Raw genomic sequence first — 16,248 nt, forward strand, 5'->3', positions numbered from 1 at the left:
CCGTTGGGTCCTGGAGCTTTTCTTCAGTTTTAATGATTTTAGAGTTTTTCAACCCTACTGACACTAAAACATATGACACTCGGCTTTTCACTCACGGAAGGATTAAATTGCGGGGACTGTCCTGAGTTTTTCTTTGTAAAGGAATATTTGGAAATGGGATTAATCATTTCCACTTTTGCTTTGCTATCCTCAATTTTAGTTCCTCTCTCATCCCTGAGTGACTGTATGTGAACTTTGATGCACCTGACATCCTTTACATATGACCAGAATTTCTTTGGGTTTTCTGAAAGCTATTTGACAATATTCTGCTGCAGTAGTCACTGAAGACTTCACGCATTGCTCTCTTGACTTCCGAACACGTTTCATTCAGCATTTCTCTGTCTATAGCCCAATGCTTTGTTGTACAACTATTATGCAGTAGGCTCTGTTTTTTTAGAAGTTTCTTTGCAATGATTGTATACCATGGAGGGTGCCTCCCATTACAAACTGTTTCACTGTGAACATATCTGTCCAGTGTATGGTCAGCTATTCTTTTAAACTTGATCCATACTTGCCCTCTCCTGTGTTAAAAGTTTCACGTTTCTCATTGAAATACGACAATACCTTTATAGCTAGTTTGTTGGGCGTATATATATTTCTATTTGTTTTAGTTGCCCTTTGCACTTTGGTAATCACTGTTGCCACAACAGTCTCATTTTCCTGATACCAGTCTCAATGTGCACATCCTCAAGGAGGCCAGGTAGACATTTGGAATGAGAACTGAAACTGAAAACCATCTTGTACCTCCAGGATTATGAATTAGAGTAAGTTCATTTCATAATGGCACTCTCAATGTTTTGTTCTCAACATTTATAAGAATTTCATTTTTAATTGTAAATTTCTTGAATTGTTCATCGTTTGAGTGAGAGTGCAGTGTCATGTGAAGAACGAGGTCCAATGTCGAACTTCGTACCTCTGAAAATGACTTCAGATCCAGCAGTGTGAGTGGTATTGGAAGCCAGAATTGTCTATCGAAGTTTATAGCCAGCTGTATATTGAGATATGACTACCATTCTGTATTGAATCAAGTGATAAGTTTTACTGTAGAGCAACAGTAACATATACTCACATGTAGTGACTTTCTAGTGGCATCGGATTGTTTCAAAGTCAGGTACTCTATATTGTTCAAGTTTTAATAAAGTGGTCTAATATTTTGTGTGTGCCATAGTATCTGCTCTGCCTCCTCCAGAGATAAATCTGGAATTGCTACAGTGCCACTACAGACAGAATTGATGAACACATAAAATGGATGTCTTCATCGACTTTCTTTTCACTTTTGTTCTCTGACACTGTCAAGAATCATTCTTTGTAATTATACTTTTTTTTATTTTTTTCTGGGACTGGGATGGCTATGCAAAATTATGTGGGCTAGATTGGTTTTTCACAACTACATCACAAATAACATATCTGTTTCTGAAGACACTGCTGCATTGGACTGGGTCTTCACCACTTCATGATTAGGCTGCAATTGATGATTTGCTGGAATCAAAACTTGTGCATGTTGCTCTGAAATATTTCTTACAGTCCGGCTTTCTTTCATGTTGCTAACAAAAAACGCAACTGATCAAAACATTGATATGTTTTTTGCTTCCTTATGGCTTGTCCAGACTCCACCATTTTAAAGCAAATTCATAAATTTTGTTAATGCTTTTGAATCTTTTCCTGTAAAAGGAAAAATATATGTACTGTTTTCAGTCATACATGGTTTAGTAACACATGAAAGCTATCAATTAGGTATTACAATTTCACCACAAAGGGAACAGTTTCCAGTCATTATGTTCCGAATATTTATTTGGCACTACAATCATTAGAGAAATAGTAAGACATATCTGTGATAAACTGTGGAAATGGCTACAACCTATTTACACTATTTACACATTTATGTATTTAAAAATACATATTTTTGGGAGATGACTTTCACAAAACAGTTTAAACGATCCTGACAGAAGTATTTTTGAAATTACACACAGGAATAGCAAGCCAATTGTGTTTGTTGGTGACAAGGCATTTTGTTTAACAGAAATTGTTTCTGAATGACAACATGCCACAACTGATATCTAGTAACAACAGTAGGACTTCAGTACTTCTGTTGACAATCAGTTGCAAAAAAACATCTATGTTATATAAATAATATGATGTAAATGGATTGGTGATAAAGGCGTTGCCTATGAAAGAAAAGCCCAGCGACTTAGTACTAGTCTGTCAAAGAGTTTTAATTAGTCACTAACTCTCATGATTTTATGTAGCTTAAGATTTTTTATGAAGTGGAAATTGTTACATTTCATTTAATTGTATAACTATCTAAAACGGGAATTTGAACTGTCGTCCTGAATGTGATTCCAGTATCTTATGACTCTGCCACTTGAGCCTGCTTATTATTTATTTTAATAGCAGGAGAAATTCTTTCAATGCCTAAAAAGTTTTTCAACGTCTAAAAAATTTAGAAGTAACTTGTCAACGATTCCAAAACATTTAGTAACTTACAAATGTTGACTAACATGAAACAAAATGGGATGTCCGAACTTTTACAGTGCATTGTAAATGGTGGCATTCACAAAGGCTGTCAGCAGAACTTGACAGAATGGAATGCTGCTTCATTGTTTCTCAAGAGGAATTTTTGATGTTGACATTGTTGGGGTAGGGGACAATGCATCGTCTGCTAATGTGGATAGTTGAACTGTTTTAGCCAAGATTATTGTGGTTGTAGTAGTGGAATTCCTGCTTTTGTGTCTTTTAGTGATTATTTTTTTTATTATTTTGTTTTGTTTTTGTGACGCTTTTCGAATATTTCATCACTACTGGGAAATTTTTCTCCATGAGTGGTCCTACACAAGAGAGGTCAGATATCGTTAACTGATCAATGATATAGATTTTCCAATATGTGGACAGAGAAAAAAACCTATAGTGTGAGTGAATAGTAACGTAAATTGATGAAGCAATTTTCATCAAATAATCGTTTTTACCAGTGAAAACTTCAGCTCTATTGTAAGAGAAAAGTACATTGTTTCTTATGTTATTTAGCTCCAAGAAAGAAAAAATACACAACAAATAAGGTAAAAAGGTCATGTATGTATGTATGTTTTTTCGCTAGTAAATAACTGTTGATGTCTTAGAATTTTTGTATGAAACTTTTCCTACTGTTCCAGTTTTCAGTAGTTTGCCATATGATGTAATAAGAACATATGTTATGAAGTTTGCTGTGACTGTGATTGCTAGTTCCTTAATTCTAATACATTCCAACTTTTTGTGTCATGGGTGGTTTATCATATACTTACTTCTACCATGTAGATGTGTCACTGACATTCCATCTAGTGGGAAGACTCCACCATTTAACATTGACATCGTTAGGTTTTCCTTTCTACTCTATTGACATCTAGTGTGAAATGGAAACGATTGGACAACCCATCTCCTCTTCTTTCACACCTTAGTAAAGAATATATGTTATTAACTTCACTTTGACCATTAATAAACTCTGCTGCCGGTCCTAGTTCCTTAATTCTGATACTACACTCCACCTTTTTGTGCTAGGATGATATCTCAAACATTACTGCCATGGTTCAGTACTAGGATAAGCAAATGACATTTTATTGATATTCCATCTAGTGTGACATCATCTTTGTCGCATTCTTTTCCACTGATACTCCATGTGAATTGCTCTTTGCAGTTTCATATTAATACATTTTTGAAGCAGTGATCTATATAAAGAAAAATATTGGCCATTAAGCACTATTACACAACTAAAGACCTGTTCTTACATCAAATTTCCATTAAAATTTTCAGAAGAGCCATATTTTCTTCCTTGTCACTATCAACTAACAGTCCAGCCAACATAAATTGATACATGAAATATATTTTCATTGTGTCAAAGATAAAACTGATAAGGGCATGGACCTCTGCTTTTAAAGCCATTTTCTTTATGATTTCCATAAAACATTTTTCATGCAGTACAGTGTTTGCCTGTAACCATAAAAATTTCATTTCAAGAGACACACTTAGCATGTATTATCTTCAAAATCTTATGATTGTTCCTTATACATTTCATCTTCAGGTATTACATTCAAAAAGGTTTTCTTCACATCAAATTGTTCTACCCTCATCTTCATTGAAGCATCTATGGCTAGATAGAGTATCATTACATTCTAGAAGACTAAATGTCTTTTTATGTATGGATCCATAGCCACTGTAAATTTCTTAAAGGAAGTCATTTTCCTGCGTAGTCTGTTCCTTTATTTTGAAATAAATACCTTATTTTATTATCTAGAAATTAGTTTACTTCACCCACTGAGGCATTATCAAGCAACATCCCAACAAGAATTTGATTTTAATACATAAACCGTTCCATATACAGGGTGTTAATTTTGACTTAAGACACTGAAATACCCTGTGCGTGGGTGGTGGGCAGAGCAACTTCGAAATCTTCAATGGGAACCCTCATTTTTCCTGCAGATTACCATGCTCTGGCAAAATCTACATACGTTTTGTCTGATGCATTTTCTTCGTTTCGCCACTGATGACGCTGTAATCAGAGGAATAGAAATGGGTACACAATCGTAATTTACGATGTGTTACTCAATGGCCCTTGGACATTCAGTGGCAGTCGGGACCCCACCTTCCTGCTGCAAGGGTAGTACAGGCCAGATAACTTCTAATTGGAAACCCCATTTGCAATGTTGTATTCCTCTGACATGTTGAACAGGGCTTGATGTGGCACTGTTGCCATGGCTTGTGTGAGCACTATGCTATTTTTCCCATTGGAGTAAGTGTTCAAACGTCGTAACGCCAACTTTAATACACTTACTGATCTACTCACCAAACGAACAATCATAAGCACAGGTGTTTCTGATGTGGTCGACCATGTCTTCATGGCTTGTTGGCACTTGCTTGTACACCTTATCTTTCAAATATCCGTGCAGAAAGAAATCTGGCAACGACAAATCTGGTGATCTAGCAGGCCAGTTAACAGGGCCACATCTGCCGATTCACTGACCAGTATAAACATGGTCTAATAGATCTCACACTTCAGTTGTGTATTGCACTGTGCAGCCGTCATGTTGGAGTCACATATGTTGTCAAACGTCCAGGGCAACATTCTGCAGTAGTATCGGTAGTTCCTATTCCACAAACGTTAAATCTTTGCATTAATTCAACATGCCGTCATAAAACACGGAACAATGTGTTTGCTCCCCGTTATACCACACTATGTGTTACACAACCAAGAACATTAATGGTCAACTTGCCATAACCAGGGGGGACTGTCTACAATTCAGTAATGCATATAATACCAGTTCACACTTCAATGATTTGTGAATGTAGACTCATCAGGAAATAGTACCTCAGCAAAGAACGTGCCCATTCACAAAACTTAGTTTGGGAGATCAGCACCATGAAACTCTTGATGCAGTGACACGTGGTATGGGTGATACTTATGACAATGTAGTACTGTGACAAGAGTACTTACAGATATACCGGAATCGCAATGTAATTGCTGGGCGCTTGTCTGTGGGTTGTGGTGCACTGTCCCTAGAACAGCTACTTCATTCGCTTCTCCTGTAACACGTTCGCTTCGTTTCCTTTTGCCGGTCTGTATCCTGCCATCAGACACAAAGGTGTTCACAAACTTGTAAAAGAACGAAAGAGAGCGAGTTTTCCCTAGAAAACGCTTGGCATACAAGGCAGCAGCAGCCACAACATTTCTTCCACATTATCTGTAAATCAGGATCATTTCAATTTTTTCTTCTGTGGTTGCAACATTCGTCGTCCAGTTGCACATCTCTTCTCCATATGACAAGTAGGTATGCAGGCAATAAACACTGTGCAAGTATATTAATGTTTAAAGCCGCTATCTGTTCTATGTCTGCATGATACACGAGCTCCAGTTGCAGTGTACTGCCTGTTATGATACACTGTCCACAGTAGCCCATCGAGTAGTCTCCTGTTCAATATGTTGGAGAATACAACATTGTGAATGGCGTTTCCAATTAGTAAAATACTGGCTTTTCCTACTCTCACAGCGTTGAGGTGGGGTCCCACATGCCATTGAATAATCAAGGGTCATTGAGTAGCATGTCATAAATTATGAGTGTGCACCCATTTCTATACTTCTGGTTTCAGACGCCATCTGTGGCGAAACTTAGAAAATGTTTGAGACAAAATATATGTAAATTTTGCCTTAGAATCGTAATCTACAGTTAAAAAATTAGGGCTCCCATTGTAGATTTCAAAGTTGCTCCCACCACCCTGTAGCTTTTTTTGATCCGATGTGTAGTTCTCGAGATATATCTCTGTTTCGATTTTGATGTGTTTTGCATACTGGAATGGTCATAAAATCTGTTTTAGGGTTGCCCATTTTCCATTTTGCTTATGGACTTCACATCTATAATAATTGTGCCTATATATACTACAGGTGTGCAAAACAATTATTAGGCATACCATCATATGTTAAATGTAAATGTCGTGTGACTAGGGCCTCCCGTCGGGTAGACCTTGCGCCAAGTGCAAGTCTTTCGATCTGACGCCGCTTCCTCGACTTGCGCGTCGATGGGGATGAAATGATGATGATTAGGACAACACAGCACCCAGTCCCTGAGAAGAGAAAATCTCCAACCCAACCAGGAATCGAACCCGGGCCCTTAGGATTGACATTCCGTCGCGCTGACCACTCAGCTACTGGAGGAAGGCTTGAAAATGACGATCATGTGGCATTGTTGGCTAGAGCCCCATCCGGAAAAGTTCGGCGCCCGAGTGCAAGTCTTATTCCAGTCGACGCCACATTGGGTGACTTGGATGGCGGTGATGAGGATGAAATGATTATGAGAGCAATACAACACCCAGTCCATGAGCAGAGAAAATCTCCAGCCCAGCTAGCAATAGATCCTGGGCCCACTGCATGGGAGGCAAGAACGTTACCACTCAGCTAAGCAGGCGGACTATCATATGTTTTTTCTCCTCACACTGGAGTGTGCAAGATAACACTTTTTTGTGGTGTAGCCTGATAATATCCTAGATGGCGAAATTAGCTAACCGCTAAAAAAGGAAATAAAGTGTTTATTTCAAAACAAAAAACTGTCTATACTAGAAAACCACTTCCATAATGACAATTTATCCATGTAATCAAATTCTGCTACTGGAACACCTCCTTTTGGAATCAATCAAATTCTAAAGTGAGGACTTCCATTAGCTGCAAAATTTCAATTTAGAATCCAGCGAATCGGCAGTACTATGTCATTCTTCGGAAGTTCAGCTAACACCCACATATTATTTCTCATTAGCAGTTCAGTTTCTTCACTGATAGCTTTCATCTAGTTTTCCTTCTCATTTGACTGCTATACTTCAGAAAAAACAGTTTGGATCTTTATTTTGTTTGCATCAAGAAATCAACATTGCTCAACTAGGAAAATTTTTCTTTGTAGCCTTGGGCTCCCATGTTTAGCTTCTTTAGAACATTCAAAAGTTGCTGCCTTCAGAAATTTTGTTGATTTGCCTTTTTTTACAGTTAGCCCCCACTTCTTCCTTGAATTCCTTCAGAATCGCATGCATCAAATTTTTTTGCACTTTCACTCTACCTGCAAGCCATCTGTCTATGACATTTGACACCTTCTGCATCAGATACCACATCCATACATTTCAGATGTTGGAATTCTACTCAAGAAATATAAAATTCATCATGGTCACTATGGAAATTACAAAGCACTTACATTATGACTCAATACTACTTTCATTTTAGATGGCATCCAGAATCGAAATGTTGTGTTTATCACTCACATACTTAACAGGTTTGTCTAAACCAGTCTTATCAACCATCTTTGAATGGGACTGCTTTTTTAAAGGAGTAGAATTTAAGGTAGATACTTTTGCATTACAAGCTTCTGGCCACAGTCCTCTCGATAGTTTACTTACATTCAGCATTAAATTTCTAGTTTCAAAAATTGTTCAATTTTTACATTTAGTACACTAATTTGTTCAGTGATGTAGGATAGAGGAATCAGTAATTCTATTTCCTTACCTACAGGCAATTAACTGATTTTCTTATCATTAAGCTCTTTGCCTCCATCACATTTAAATTTGTTTGAGCTCCTCTTTAAAATTGTTTACGTGCATCCTACACTGAATTTATGCATTTCAAATAGAAAATTTGAGGAGCCTTACTAAAATCATCTTTAAAACATAACTGATTTTGAAAATGCCAAAATGATATTATATTCATTGCTCCTGTGACATTTGCATGAATTAATTCACCAGTAACTGTATAGCAGTTTACTCATTGTTTGAATGTTATTCTCTGCTTCTTTCATAACATACAGGAACAAAGTCTTCTTTATATTCTTTACATGTTCTTTATTTTTATGGACTTTTGTGGTACATTTATAGCGTCTCAGAGAGAGACGCTGAGTTCACTTTATTGCTCTTTTCTGATCTGACATTGAATTTGTTAACACATAAAGGCCATTTTTATACTTTATTGTTACTTATGTGACACTGGCGTTTTCCCAAATTTTATACATTTGTAGTCAAAAGTTATAATGGAGCCATTACATAATGCTGATCTGCCATTTGCGTGACATATATAAGACATTGTCCACTATAGTGCTGTACCACTATTGTCTGTCTAATCCTAATATCAGCTCTTCCTTGACTAAGAGTGCCCATGTAAGGTATCGTTTTCCCCATGTAATCGCTCGAAGAAGACAAATTCACCATATTAACCAAAGTACTGTTTACTCAGAATTATTTGGTTTGTAGCACCACTGTCGCAATACCATTTATTTTAATCAAAGTGCTTTCCTACAGACATGTTCATGACATGTCAAGGAAATGCTGTGTTTCCATGAACATCAACAAAATCAAAACAAGGATAATGGAATGTAGTCGAATTAAATCAGATGATGCTAAGGAAATTACATCTGGACACGAGAGTAGTAGATAAGTTTTGCTACTTGGGCAGTAAAATAACTGACAATGGCCAAATTAGAGAGAATATAAACAGAAGACTGGCAGTGGCAAGAAAATCATTTCTGAAGAAGTGAAATTTTGTTAACATCAAATACAGATTTAAGTGTTAGGAAGCCTTTTCTGAACTGGAGTGAAGTCATGTATGGAAGTGAAACGTGAATGATAAACAAAAAGAGAATAGAAGCTTTCAAAATGTGTTGCTACAGAAGACTGTTGAACATTAGATGGGTAGACCATATAACTAATGAGAAGGTGCCAAATAGAATTGGGGAGATAAGAAAATTGTAGCACAACTTTTTTCATAGGTGTTCTATTGATGTGCTGCTGCCCAGTGATCTTGTAGTTTCTTATTTAATATGTGTGAATTTTTCTCTGCTCTGTCTTATGATATCTTTATATAACTTAGCTTGTTCTCTCTTTATGTATGTTGGAAATGACAAATAAAGCTGTCTCTCTTGTATTTTGTTTGTGCAATTCAGTTTTTCTACAGTAAATTCAATCACTGATTTTATTATGATACTGATTCCCAAAGATCTTTGAAATCATCGTATTCCTTCCACAGAGTACTTAAAATTCGATAGTTTAATATTTCTTCAATTACACTTCTTCTTTGTGTTTTGTTAATTCAACGTTTAGATCTAAATATAACTTTTGCAGCTTAACCACTTGCATATCAGTATCTTCTGTTTCATCACACATGACGCAAGAAAAGTTTCCAGCATCATTCACTACTATGGACAAATATTGTTTGTAAATGATCACATATTTCTTTAGCATTATTCCGTGTCAACACAAGTATGGCAACAGAGGGTTCTGCAGTTGCTATGGAAGTTTCTGTCGTTCTGGAGATCGTGCATGGATAGCCAAAGTGTTTAAGACAACCACTCGCAGTAAGCTGGAAACGTGTGCTCGAGTCCTGGAATGGTACAAATGTTCATACATCACTATTGGGTAGTAGATCTACTCCTAATATGAATGTCAAGGAATCGCAGTCAGCGAATTAATTTCGAAATATTTAGTAGAGTTGTGGATCGCTAAAATTCTGTACTTTCAGATATGGATGTAAGTAAAAAAAAAAAATCATCATTTAGTGATTGCTCCAATAACAGCACTTCTGTTTACATAGCATTTTATTTCCGGTCATGAGTAACTTTAAATCTCGAAACGCATAAATAAAATTTTAATTTATCATCTGCAAGCCACCTTCTGGTTTACAGTGGAGGGTAATTCTTTTACCATTGTCACCCCATCCATTTCCTGTCCCAGTCACGAATGGTTCACGGAAACGACGACTACTGTTAAGCCTCTCTATGGCCCTGAATCTATTTGATTTTATCTTCACAGTCGTTTTGCGAGATCTACTAGGAATGTATACCCTTGGAACTTAAACTGTAAGCCACACCATAATGCAATACATCTCTCTTGCCTTGTCTGCCACTGGAGGTGGCTTATGACCACCATGATGCTTTTGTGCTAACTAAATGAACCTGAAACAACGCTTCTTTTCACAACACGTCTTTGCATCTTCCCAATTTCCTCTATCAATACTATTTGGTACGAATGCCATACTGACGAACAAAACTCAAATATTGTTCAAACGAGGGTTTTGTAAGTTACTTCCTTTTTTGGTGGACTACACCTTGTGAGGATTCTTCTAATAAATGTCAGTACAGCATCTGTCTTACTCGCGATTAATCTTATGTTGTTGTTCCACTTCAAATCGCTCTTTACGGATACTGCTAGATATTTTATTGAGGTAATCGCTTCCAGTGATTTTCTGCAACTGTGTCTATGTATTCGCAGTATGTTATGTTTATTTGTGTTGAGAGTCAGTTGCCAATCTCTGCACCAAGAGTCATCCTCTGCAGATCATACTGCACTTTGCTACAATTTTCTAGCATTGCAGCGTCTCTGTACGGAAAAGCATCAACCGTGAAAGCCTCATGGAACTTCCGACATTGTCTGCTATGTGATTTATATGCAGTGTGAAAAGTAGTGGACATATAACACTCCATTAGGATACACCCGAAGTTACTTTTACATCTGCAGACTTCTCTCGATTGAGAATGAAATGCTGTATTTTTTTGCTACAGACTTTTCAGTCCAGTCGCAAAGTCGGTCTGGTATTTCGTATACTCGTAGCTTTGATCATTAGCTGACAGTGAGGAACTGTATTGAATGCCTAACGGAAAACGATGAACATGGCATCTACTGGGTGCCAGTATCTTCTCCTCTGTAATTCTTGGGGACTAACAAACAAGAAAATCTGCTTTTACACGATCGTTTTACTCGGAGCCAATGTTGATTCCTACAGAGGAGATTTTCGATCTCCAGAAATATCGTAATATGCAGGCATAAAACATGTTCCAGAATTCTACAACCGACCAACGTCGAAGATATAGACCTATAGTTTTTTACATCTCTTAGACGACCCATCTTGAAACTGGGATGACCTGTGCCTTTTGCCAGTAACCAGGAACACTTTCTTCCTCCAGAGACATTGCTGCTAGGAGAAGGAAAAGTTCTTTTGCGTACTCTATGTAGAATCGAATTGGTATCCTGTCAGCTCCCATGGCCTTTCCTCTTTTGAGCGACTCCAGTTGCTTTTCACTCCTTGGTCATTTATGTCGATATCAGCAACTTTGTTGTTCATGTGACGATTTAAAGGAGGTACTATAGTGAGATCTTCCTCTGTGAAACAGTTTGGAAAAAGGTATTTAGTATTTCAGCCTTTCCTGTGTCATCCTCCGTTCGGATCCCGTTAAGGTCACAGGATGTCAAGGCTTCGATCCGTTTACCGATTTAATGTAATTCTAAAACTTCTTAGGATCTTCCGTCAACTCGGTAGACAGAATTTTACTTTCAAATTCATTAACGCATCATGCATTGACCTCCTTACTTTATTCTTGGGTCTGTTTAGTTTGTTTGGCTGCTTTTAAAGTTGTGGTGGAGCTCACTTTGCTTTCGCACCAGCTTTCTAAAGTGGGTGGTGAACCTCAGCGGCCTCTTCCACCCATCACAACTTTGCTCGACTCATGTCTGTTTAAAACATATTGTACAATGTACTTGAACTTTGTCCATTGATGCTCAACATTGTTAGAACTGGAGATGAAATTTTCATTCTGACTGCTCAAGTAAAATGAAATCTTTTTCTTATCGTTCTTACTAAGCAGAATAGTCTTCTCATCTTTCTTTATATTCCTGTTAACAGCCGCATTCAGTGAAGCTGTAGCAGCCTTATGATCATTGATTCCCTATTCTACATAACTGAGTCGAAGAGTTCGGATATTTTTGTCATCAAATGGTCTACAATGGTACCTTCACGATATGATTCTCTGATTAACTGCTCAAAGTAACTTTGTGGTAATGCTGACAGCACGATTTCACATGATTCCCTGTCTCTACTACCTGCCCTAATCGCTTGAGTCTTCCAGTCTATAGCTGGTAAGTTGAATTCTCCACCTAATACAGAGGTTCTCAAACTTTTGTTTGTCACGCCCCCTTGCCAAAAAAAAAAAACTTCCGTGCGCTCCCCCTCCCCTAAAAAAATATAGAGATTTTTATTAATTATCAAGAAACTATTGAAAAATTTGTGATGGTGACATCATGTAACATACTGGGCTGTTAATGCATGGAGTCGCAGTTATTACGTCATCAGTCTAGTCTAGTGATTATAAGCCACTCCTAAAGCAAAGAAAGCCCTTGGTAAACAAGGAAAAATAGTTGCGACCTTTGCAGATTAGTGGATGCAGGTCATTATTTTAAGTTGAGTGTAGCTTATTACTTTCACTCATAATCAAAAATAGTCACTCAGTCACGGTGTTAACGAACATCACTGATTTTTTTTACGCCTATAGCGCTCCCCATTGTCATTGCCCATAGGTTGGCATTTATGTCAACGACGACAGCTACCGAACAGCGACAAAGGCCGAGTTCCCAGATCCAGACAAAAAATAAAAAATAAGTTTTACGAAATAATTTTGCAGACTACACAGAACTTTAAAAAATATGAATAAAACAACTTCCTTACCTTGATTACATTCCCTTGCTGCACACCATTTCTTCACCAGTATACGATTTTAGGACTACTCTTCGCTTGCCATATCCAGGATAAACTTTCGCTGTGTCTTCATCCAGAAGAAATACTATTATTAGTTGAAATAACATACCACATGTAACATCAGAATCCATAAGGATCATACGCAGTATTTATATTTAAATCAGATTCAGTATGTTTACTTTATATTGTTTCTTCGAAATAGTTTTTTGTAATTTTATAGTATTACATACATATAAGGATAGTTAGGAGGTAAATAACAAGTTCTCTTATAATGTGACATATTAATTATAAAAATATTATTTCCACACACATATGGCAAGAAACAAACAAATAAATCAATGTGAAGGATGAGCTTGCATATTTTTTACAAGATTTTGAATTCTTGGCTGAATGGTAGAAACCGCGCAACGTAAACCATTGGCAATACTGAGTTTGCTTCTAAGCTTATTTTTACCGCTGAAAATGCTCATTCGCACAAATATGTTCTTGAAAATGGTAAATACAGTTTCAGTGCTTGTTCTGCTGTGCTGGGATACACCGTGAGATATTTCACCCAAAATACAGGCTTATCCATCTTCTCAAAGTCATACTTCGCTGCAGAATCATTTTTAATTTCTAAGACTTCCTCTTGTAGTCTGTCTGGCAACACATCCACGTCAACGTGAAATGGATCTGTCGCTAACCTACAATAAATTTTATCATCACAACTGTTAGGGAAGTATCATTCGAATTCATCAATGAGGTGCTGCAAATAGTTCGATATTTTACTCTTAGCATCAGTATCCTTAAAATCGTTTTGATATCGGGCTTCTTCCAGGACTCCAAACAATCTGGGAAAGCAGGAATAATTGCAGGCTAACATTTTACGTTTCCATAGTTGCAACTTATCAGTAAACGCTTTGATGGCATCCCGATGAAAAATTATGTTTGACTCTCCACCTTGTAATTTCAAATTCAATGTGTTTAAAGATTCGAAAATATCTGACAGATAAGCCAATGCAACATGAACACCGGGCTTTCTGAATTCCATATACAATTCAGTTTGTTTTCCAAAAACTGTATCACTTTGTCTCGAAGTTCAAATAATCTTCCTAGCATATTTCATTTTGAGAGCCAGCGTACTTCTGTATGAAATAAGTGTTTTATACTCTGCTCTCAAATCTTCAGAAAGAGCCGTAAATAACCTGGAATTTAATGCACTCTTTTTAATATGATTCACGATTTTGATGCACAGTTTCAAGACATCATTGAGTTCCTTTGGAAGTGTCTTAGCTGCCAATGCTTGAAGGTGTATTACACAGTGGATAGCAGTAACACTAGGGGTTTTTTTCTCTGGCCATCTGCGCGAATCCTCAACGACATCCAAAATTGATGGGGCGCCGTCTGTACATACGTCTATCAGTTTCTGACATGATAACTCATTTTTACAAAATAATTCAGAGACGGCTGCCACTATATGAATTGATTTTGAAGTTGACTTTAACTCTGTAGAAACAGCAACTCTTCTTTAATTGCTTCATTTTCTATATAGCGAACGAAAGCTAGCAGTTGGCAACAATTCGCAACAATTTGCAACATCGGTACTCTCGTCTAACTGTATTGCGAAAAACTGCGATTGTTTGACGGCCGTAACTAATTGATTTTGTATGTCTTCAGCCATATAATCAATCCTACGTTTCACAGTATTGTCAGAAAGCGGTATTTGTGAATGTTTTTATTTGCTTTCTGACCCAAGAACAATATCAGCACCTTTCAACAAACAGGGTTTGACTACTGTCCCTCCGATAATATGACATTTCTTGGTCCTTGAAATAAGTAGCAATAACTCATACGAGACTTCCACTACCTTTTCTGATGTCTGAGCGAAGGATCCAGCAGTGTCCAACTTCATTCGTTTCAAATTATCACATTTTGCAGCAAAAAATTCCTTCAGCTTCTCTTTCAATGCGCCATGCTTTGCCCACAAATGGCGTTCCAGACGAGGTGGTCTCATGGAATCATTGCTCAATACCTCATAGCAAATAACACTTTGCGGCTAGTCAACACCATTTTTTGTATAGAAGCAAAACCGTATTTGATACAATCATCATTATATTTACGTTTTTTCACGACACTCATGGTGAAGTAAAAAGCCAACAAGAAGTTAACAGTATAATTTCGCAGTAACACTCGCTTTACTGAGGCACAACTGTGAAAGATTCAACGCGATTTCAGCAAAATCCAGTACATCAGATGTGTCAGCAACTGCAAGCAACCAACTGAAATAAAGGAAAGCTACTGTCGTCTGTCGGCACCTCAGATGACTGCCTGTGAGGAGTGGGGCGAAGAACGGGGAAGCCCAGCCACAGCGCAGGTAGTCAGTGCACTGTCTGTCTGCGACCTGTTGGCCGAGCAGGGCTCTTGCTGGTCAGAAACAGGCTTTTCCCAGATTAGGGCAGAAACAGCCCACAGGCACCCTAAGAATTTGGTACCTGTTCTGCGGTGCTGTTCTGAGCACTGCAGCCTGCGGTTTTATGCGAAAATCGTTTTCTTGCCCCCATCTTTCGTTACTTATAAATGAAACGTTATAAGTTTTGAGATAACATCAATGAATTTGTTGTCAAATTTCACAGTAATTAAGTGAGGTCATGGATACACCTCATACATCGCTAGAAACTGTGCACAGTGCCAAGCAGTTATCTCTGTACTCGTGCCAAAAGAAGCCATTGTCGCAGCAAAGAACGTACACTAATTTCAAACGAAATTATGCCGTATTTCAAAAAGGCAGAAGAAAAATAACTGTTTTGTCAGATAAGTAATCCGAATGAAAGAGCTGTAGTAAAAAAAAAAAAAAAAATAGCCTCACTAATGGACTTCATTGTCTACCTAGCTGGGTTATGTTTCATTGTTAGCAGTCACGACAAAGTTTCCAGAACGGTGTGAAATACTCTGCTCAGAACGAACACTTGTACTAGTTTTGCATTCACGTCGTGCACATTTTTCTGGTGACAAAGGGCATAATCCTGGCGTCCAAATTACGAACCCGCCAGTTTGAAGCGTATACAGTCTATTAAAGTCACTGTAATCACATCACATGAGGATCCACGTGTTGACAAGATAATAAAACGGCCTTTTTGCAGTTACGCAGTATAAGTGATTATTACACTGATGAACATAGCCTACTACGGCTAAAAGTTGTAACATGATTACGTTCAGTTCAT

The sequence above is a fragment of the Schistocerca americana genome, chromosome 3 (assembly GCF_021461395.2).
Source record: "Schistocerca americana isolate TAMUIC-IGC-003095 chromosome 3, iqSchAmer2.1, whole genome shotgun sequence".
NCBI classification, from domain to species: Eukaryota; Metazoa; Arthropoda; class Insecta; order Orthoptera; family Acrididae; genus Schistocerca; species Schistocerca americana.